Source organism: Rhipicephalus microplus, chromosome 3, assembly GCF_043290135.1.
Source record: "Rhipicephalus microplus isolate Deutch F79 chromosome 3, USDA_Rmic, whole genome shotgun sequence".
NCBI lineage: Eukaryota > Metazoa > Arthropoda > Arachnida > Ixodida > Ixodidae > Rhipicephalus > Rhipicephalus microplus.
The window spans coordinates 123,852,359-123,861,320 of record NC_134702.1 but is presented as its reverse complement, the minus strand read 5'-3'; positions in this window follow the sequence as shown (position 1 = coordinate 123,861,320).

Genomic DNA, 8,962 nt, shown 5'->3' with positions numbered 1-8,962 from the left:
GGATGAAAAAATAACCAGCCGTGAGCAGGAATCAAACCTACGACCTTCGAATAACGCGTTCAATGCTCTAACCACTTAGCTACCACAGCGGCCTTCCCTCCATCCACTTTTTTGGGTTTTTATGTGAATTTAGAAGTAGGAGTGACAGTCAGCGCCATCTATAAGCCAAACAAGGAGTGTGAAAACACTGTTATGCGCATGTTTTGGCATCACGTAGCACGTGAACTTATTATGAGCGGGCAGCTGAATAATTGTCCCTCTTTATACAACCTAAACACACCAAGTCTGCCAGTACGAGACCCTGGTTCAATAAAGTAAGGGAAAGAAGTGTATACCTGAGGGCTCGTTTTTCCGTGTTTTAACACAATATTAATGAGATAAAACAGACAGTAATGCCAAGGAATGTACCGGGAAAGTTATTAGAACCAATGGAATGTAAATAAGAAGAAAAAAATGTGGATGAAAAAATAACCAGCCATGAGCAGGAATCGAACCTACGACCTTCGAATAACGCGTTCGATGCTCTAACCACTGAGCTACCACAGCGGCCTTCCGCTGTGGAACTTTTTTGGGTTTATATGTGAGTTCAGACGTAGAAGTGACAGTCAGCGCCATCTATAAGCCAAACAACGAGTGTGAAAACACTCTTATGCGCATGTTTTGGCGTCACGTAGCACGTGAACCTATGATGAGCGGGCAGCTGATTAATTGTCCGATGCTATGCACGATGCTATGCCGCGGGACCGGCAGAATACTCGAGGGTTCAAGAAGAAGAGACCGACGAAGTTCGAGACAGCGAGCAAGGGGCATTTTTGGCCGACCATTTAGTTTTGAGTTTAGGGGCACAAGTTCGCCCTAAATAATTTGATTTTGTAGTACAAACCGTTTTATTTATCAAAAACATTCTGGCAGAGGTGCTGGGTACGATTCCAGGCCCACCGCAGGCTAGGGAGAGAAGCCCAGATGGCAGATTGCAGTCAGCAGCACTAATGCCTGTCTACCAACGCATGAGTTGCCGGCTACGTGGTGAGCAGCCCAAATTTGCCCTTCTAATCGATCCATCCAAACCTGTGGAGACCTGAAGCACAGGCGTCACTGCGACGACCACACAGTCGATGCCATCTTCGTCTCACCTCATCATAGATTCACTACGTGCGCAAGAGGCCTTCACGTTACACTTTTGAAGATGCTGAGGACTGCATGGCTCGAAGGCTTCGAACGCGTTGCCCGTTTGAATATTTGGGCCGAAGCTCGGAAACTTCGTCTCGTTTGCGTGGCCCTGCAAGATTCGCTACGTACGCGGTGTGAGAGCCACAAAGCGCCCTTGCGGTCGTGGGACGAACTCTGACGAGAAGTATTTGCAACCTATGCGAACACAGACCGCAAAGAGAAGGCAGAGGCTGCTCTTCTGGCGAGAAACCAACGGAATAACTGAGCATGGCCATGTGCATAGAAGACATGTCGTGGCTTTTCCGCCGAGCCGACCAAAACATGGCCGAGGAGAAGTTGCTGCGCCTAATACGCGGAGTAAAAAAAGAGATGTTTGCATGCCTGGTGCGTAATTCTTCCCGAACTATGGCGGAGTTTCACTCCGACGCAACCACAATAAAAAAAACTCTGCGGTGGCGTGCCTAACTCTACAAGAGAGACATCGGCATTTCTTCTGTTAGGGTGGTGTCAACAACCCATCCGACCAACATTGATGTCCTCCGGGAAGTGGTTGGGGTTGTCGTTGAGGAGGAGCTCGAGAAACTGCAACTCATCCAAAGTCCTCCAGCGATGCCCTCAATCGCAGACGTTGTAGGTGAAGAAATACGGCAAGCAATTCTTCAACCACAGCCTCAGATGCTCCACCACGTGCAACCAGAACCTCAGCCACAGCTGACGTACGCGCAAATCGTACGGCAAGACCTCAGATGCACGAACTTTGCACAGGCTTCTGTTGTGCCGCCAGCGTTTCCTTGCAGTACGCCTGCACCAATGCCAGAAGTGAGACCCCAAAAATGATATATGTCACACTGTAGACCGGCGGGCCCTCTGCTACTACCGTGGGGGGGGGGGGGGTAGGTCATCCTTATCGGACATGCCACTATCGTCGCGTCGGGCTACGTGGCTTCCTAGTGAATGCACTCTTCCCTCGTTATGGTGAGCGTACTTACGAAATCAAACAATTTCTATCTTCGTACTATGCTTCTCCGAACACATGGCAACTTGAATCGTGGTCTATCGCAACACTGCGCAATAATAGGTCGCTGAGTCCACGTTCATCATCTACTTTCCCGAGGCGTCGTTCACCAAGCCCACGACGAGAAAACTAGAACCAGTGACCTGTGGAGGCGGGGCTTCTGATTTTCGGAAAGCAGAAAATTCTTCGTCGTTAACAGGATCTGATCACGTCACTGACAAAATAACGGATAAGGCGGACAAGTGCAGTAATGACATCGTAACATCCGAACTGCAAGTCAGAATTTACGATTTCGAGACAATAGCGTTAATCAACACTGGTGCAGACTACTCGAAAAGAAACTGAAGAAAGTGCTCACTCATTCTACCGGACCGCTGATATGCACCACCGGCGGGCACCTATTCAGCCCTGTAGAATTTCGCACAGCGAGAGTAGGAATTAGAGGTCTCGTGTATGTCAGCGGCTTCATTTTTCTCCCTGATTGTCGCCCTGAGGCAATTCTGGGCATGGAGTTCCTGCAAGCAAACAGTGCCATCATCGACTTGCAGAAATCCAATTTTATTTTTCTACAGAGAATGCTGTTGCTCTATGTCATGCGGAGCAACCAATTGTTTCGCCACTTCGTATTGTGGATGAAGGAGCGACAGTGCCACCCTGTAGCAGCGTGACAGTTGCTGTGAAAACATATATTTTTCGTGAATATGCCAGAATAGCTGCTGGAAAAAAAGGAATATGCGTGGCGAGAAGTCTAGTGCACCTGCGTAACATATATACAGCTGTGCTATTGACCAATTTTACCAACCAGGGACAGCATATTGTGGAGGGAACAGTCATGGCATCCCTTCACAACTACCTACAAGTTTCGGATGTTTGCACCATAAAAAAACACCACCAAATGCCTCAACAGTAGACAGTGTCATTTAAAAAATAGATATTAATAACCAAGAGCTGTCATCCCAACAGAAAGACCAGGTTGCGGACCTGATCAAGAAATTCACTGAGTGTTTTTTTCCTTTATGTCGAAAGCCGGACGTACTGCCATTGGAAAGCACCACATTGTAGTCGAAGAATATGTACCAGTACGTCAGCATCCATACCCAGTTGCTCCAAAAGATGGGGAGGTGATGAATAATCGAGTAGAGGAGAACCTCGACGACAATGTGATACAGCCATCCAAAAGCCAAGAGGCATCGCTGGTAGGACTTGTCAAGAAAAATGACAACCCCATGCGGGTCTGTGTTGACTACAGGAAACTGAACCTAGTCACGAAGTGGGACGTGTATCTACACCCACGAGTCCACTTAACGATACCCTAAAATTTGAACGGCGCTTAACGATAACCCAAACAGCCGACCCATACTGCCGACCAATATTGTTCAAGATTCAGCGTTAAAAAGCAATTACTGCGCATCAATGAGGCACAATAAGAACACGTCAATAGTTTGTATGCGTGCCTTTTTGTTAGAAAAAAAACATGCATCAGTAATATTATAGGCCGTAGCGCCTATCACGCTCCGCTGACGACGCAAAGCTTGCACGAAAAGGCAAGTGTTTTCAATGCTTTGCTAAGACGGCACGGTGACAGCACCTACTCGTCGCCTTGCGTTCGATACTTTATCACCTCCGAGACGGGCTCGCACGCCGCACATGCTTCGTTTTTCAAGATAACTCTCAGATAAATGCCAGTGAGAAGGGGCGCTCGTTCACCTTCACTGCATGCTTGAGTCACTCTGACGCAGCTTCTTCAGATTACCATTCACCGATTTTCTAGCGCAGAACATCAAATAAACGTTTTGTTCACTCTCTCTAGACGCAACACTATCATTTTCGACAACATTTGCAGTGTAACGTGCAGATACGGTGCCAATTTTCTTTCATCATTGGATTGAAGAGCGGGTACTGGCAAATAGAAGTGGATAAACTAGATCGTGAGAAGACAGCATTTGTTACACCCGACAGACTCTATGAAACCACAATACTCCCGTTCGGCTTCTGTTCTGCTCCCGCTACCTTCCAGAGGATGATGAACGCGGTGTTTTTCGGCCTCAAATGGCAGTCATGCCTTGTGTATCTTGATGACGTAGGAATTATTTCCACTATGTTCGAGTAGCAGGTAGAAACAATGAGAACTGCACTAGGCGCTTATCGCGCCGCGGCACTTACGATCAAACCTGTAAAGTGTCACTTCAGATTCGGTGTGCTTTGGTTTCTCGGGCACAATGTTAGTTCTGATGGTGTCCACCTAGCTGCGGATAAGATCACTGTGGTTTCAAATTTCTCAAGGCCAAGAAACAAAAAAGCTCTCAGGCGTTTTCTGGAGCTTTCTGCTTACTATAGGCGATTCCTCAAAAATATCTATAGATTGCGGAACAACTCACTCGGCTTACAATAAAAAGTGTAACATTTATCTCGCAGCAAGAGCAAAAAAATGCTTTTGCGAGTTACGCCGGCGTTTGCAGTCACCTTCCATACTTGCTAATTTTGATGAAGATGCCAAAACAGACATTCATACGGACGCCAGCAACGTTGGCGTTAATGCTATTTTTGTTCAATGGCACAACGGGGCAGAAAAAGTTATTGCATATGCAAGTCGCACTCTGTCGAAAAACCTAGTATAACTGCTCAGCCACAGAAAAGGAATCACTCGCAGTTATATGGGTCATCATTAAGTTTCATCCATATTTATATAGTACACCATTCCGAGCGATCAGTGACCATATTGTATTGTGTTGGGTTGCAAAACTCTAGGATCCTTCCAAAAGAATTGCTAGATGAAGCCTGCGTCTACAGGCATGTGACATCACCGTAGTCTACAAGTCCGGTCACAAGTGCAATGACGCGGATTGCTTGTCACTAGCACCAGTCCAGCACTCATCTCCTGTGCATAAACAAGATTCCTCGTTTCTTGGATCTCTGAAAATGTCGGAGATGGCTCTTGGTCAGGGAATGAACGCAGAATTACTCCTGCTCATTCAATACTTAGTGGGCAGCATGTCGAAGTATGGCGAGTTTTCGTCCGTGGATTTCGTTAATACGTCCTCCGCAACAACGTTATCTACAAAAGGAACTTCAAACGCACCGGTAAGACGTTGCTACTTCTGATACCATCGTCATTGCAAGCGAAACTTCTAGAAGCGTGTCGTGATGACACAGCGACAGGTCACTTGGGCATCAGTAGGACTTTGGCAAGCATCCGTCAGAGATATTACTGGCCGAAATCACAGGAGTCAGTACATCACTATGTCAAATCGTATCGAGAATGCCAAAGGCAAAAAGTACCGCCCCTAAAGCCAGCGGGTCTTTTAAAAGTGACAGAGCCACCCAAAGTCCCATTTGAGCAGGCGGGGAACGGAATTAATAAGACCATTTCTCATGTCATCGTTCCGGAAACGGTAAATAGTTTTCGCAACCGACTACATGACCCGATATGCCAAGACGTGATCTCTCACAAAAGGAACTGCAAATGAAGTGGCTCAGTTTTTTGTGACCCAGATAGTCCTGCGACTTCTGCGACATGGCTCACTTAAACTCCTTATAACTGCAAAGGTTCTGCGTTTGCTGCCAGGCTAGTACAGTCTGTCATGAAACTAACGCCCACCGACCGCAGAAGAACTACAGCGTACCATCCGCAAAAAATGATTTACCTGAAGGGCTGAACAGGACGCTTTCTGACATAATCGCGATGTATGTGGACGTCGAGCAACGTACTTGGGCCACCATATTACCTTTTGCTACAATGGCGTACGATACCGCAATACAAGAGACAACCCACTTGAAGCCATTTCAACTTGTTTATGATCAGACAGTAAAAGCGACAATAGACGCGATGTTTCCTGTCAACTACATTAACGAAGAGGACCCTGACATCAGCGATTATGTATAAAGGGCAGAAGAGGTGCGACAACTAGTACGGCACCGCATCATTCAACAGCAGAACGTCGACGCGCACCGTTATATTGTAAAACAAAGGGACGTTCAGTAGTCCCCTGGAGACTACTCCAGGGACTACTGAACGTCCCTGGAGTAGTCTCCAGGGACGTTAGTAGTCCAGTTTCAAATGTCGAACATTAATTAGTAGCCGGCATCAACGAGGACCCCGGAAACTCTCCTGCCTCCGAGAAGTAAGCCAGGAGGAAATTGATGACAAAGATTGATAGCTGGAGACCATGGTTGTTTTTTCTGACAGACTCGTACGTGTACACTGTCCTCTCTTGTTTTTTGTTTTTCTCTTTTTTATTTTTTTATTTTTTTTTCACATGCACATACAAAGTGTTTATGTTTGCCTACCACTTGATGACCATTGAAGTAAAACGGACGAAGATTAAAGGTAAAGAGCCGACCGACCCATTAAGGCGAAACCCTTTCTTTACGCACGCCGTCACGGACCCCTCCCGCCACCGCGGTGACAATCTTGAGTGGCCTGACACACGTCGAGAACTGAACAGCACGTGATAAAAACCGAATGTGGACGTACACGGACAGTTGGTTTTGTTCTCAGTGTTGACAGTGGTTCTTTTTTACTTTCTTGCTTTTCTTTCTTTTTCTTTTTTTCTTTTTTCTTTTCGTCTTTTTGCTTCCTTTTTTTTCTTTTTTCTTTTTTATTCTTTCTTTCCTTTTTTTAGTTCCCTCTCACTCTCGCAAACATCTTTCAAGGCGAGAGGGACGCGGCAGCAACGAAGTTAGGAAGTTCATGTCAGTATAATACCCCTGTCACACGGCCACCACCAAACTCCGTTCAATACCGTCAACGTAAATCTCTCCTAGGGGGTTCGACGGAGAAGGAGCTGTGGCAGTGTCACACGGCAAAAACAAGGTTGTAACAGTTGCCGCGAGGGGGCTCAGCTGGCGCTGTTTGATTTTCGGAAAAGTATTCTAATTTGATCCGTATTGATTTTTTTGTGAATCCTCGTTATGCGGTTTTTACAAAAAGGACTATAAAGTAGGTATGCGACGAACAAACCATTAAAAATAATTTCAAATAAAAACGCATTTGCTAAATGTAGCAATGCTGCTAGTGACGCTGGCCACATTGTGCTTTTAGTTGTTTTGTTGCCTGTGTACATGCCCGGTACGAAAGTTCTTATGCTTCCTTGCCTCGTTAGCACACATTTTGTGTTTTTCAGCCATGAGTGACACAGCGGACGACGTGACGAAGCGGTGCGATATTGCGCTGGTAATGACGTTGATCGGCTGGCGCCGGCCGGCCCGACTCGCGAGGCATGGTGTGTAGGGCATCGGTGTTGAGAGTAAGTGACTCTGGCGGGCGTAAATATTGTAAACAAACACGCGTTGTGAATGAGTACTACAACGAAAGAACGTTTAATATTGCTAAAATGTATTATTCTTTCACTGTGGCAACTTAGTGCTCGAAATTTTTCTCTGACCTGTAGACTACTGAGGACGAGAGTACCTCGTTTCGCTGCGAAGGGAGATCGTTGAACGTCCTTTGCGAAATGCTCGTTCACCTTTGTTTGCGTAAGGGTGTCCGTGTGACATCAACCGCATCTTCTCTGTCGTAAAGACGAGGGAGTTAAACGGTCTTCACGGGTGCCCGTGTGACAGGGGTATAACTCATCCCCTGATGAGGGGAGGACCCCTCCCGAAACTGTTGGGAAATATATTTATCCTTGTTGACAACGCTCCCGTTGTGCCATATCCTATATATATATGAATATATATATATATATATATATATATATATATATATATATATATATATATTGTAACGGATATAACAACCTCACAACCGGGACGTCCTATTTACAAGGTTTAATAAGGGCGAACTTGTGCCCAAAGCCAAAAGAACTACACAGTAGCTGGGAGAAAGCAGCGAACGCTCGTCGTCCTCTTCTTCTCTTCTTTTCCGCTGCTCGGTAGCAGCTCGTGCACAGGCTGGGCCGGCTCGTGCCTTCCGGCGGGCTTCATGAGTCGTAGCGATGCCGTCAGCGTTCCTCTTTTAACAACGTCTGCGTTGTACTGCGCCTTAACAATTCCTCGTGGCATTATCCCCCCTCTCAAGCGGCATCGCCCCGATGCTTGCGATGAGGCTGTTTTTTTTTTTTTTTTTTTTGTGTGTGCAAGTTTGTAAAAATGAGGTTGCAGTACGTCAAGGTATTGGGGTGGCTAGGTTTGGAATCGGTCGTAGTACGGTTTCATCCGTACAATGTGTACACGCTCCGTGGGATTGCGTCGCCTCGAATGCAGGTGGCCTGCAGGCTTGACTTCGTAGACGAGGTCATTGTGTCGCTGTACGATCTCGTAGGGGCCAAAATACCGTGAAATGAGTTTTTCGGAGAGGCCTCGTCGTCGTACTGGAGTCCATATCCACACTTTGTCGCCAACGTCATATCGCGTGTCAAGTCTTCCTCGGTTGTAGCGGTCGGCATCGATGCGGTGTTGGTGGCGTATTCGGTATCTTGCTAACTGGCGGGCTTCTTCCGCTCTTTGTAGAAAGTCGTCAAGATCGGGGGGGTAGTCATCTTGGTCTATTGGTAACATAGCATCCAGTGTTGTGGTAACAGCACGACCGTAAACTAGTTCAAATGGGGTGATTTTGGTGGTCTCTTGCACAGCCGTATTGTAGGCGAAAGTGACGTATGGTAAAATTTCGTCCCACTTTTTGTGCTCGACATCCACATACATGGATATCATGTCCGCTAAAGTTCTGTTAAGGCGTTCGGTCAGGCCATTGCATTGAGGATGATATGCAGTGGTTTTCCTATGAACAGTGTGAGTCATGTTGAGCAGGCACTTCAAAAGTTGCGCCGTGAAAGCCGT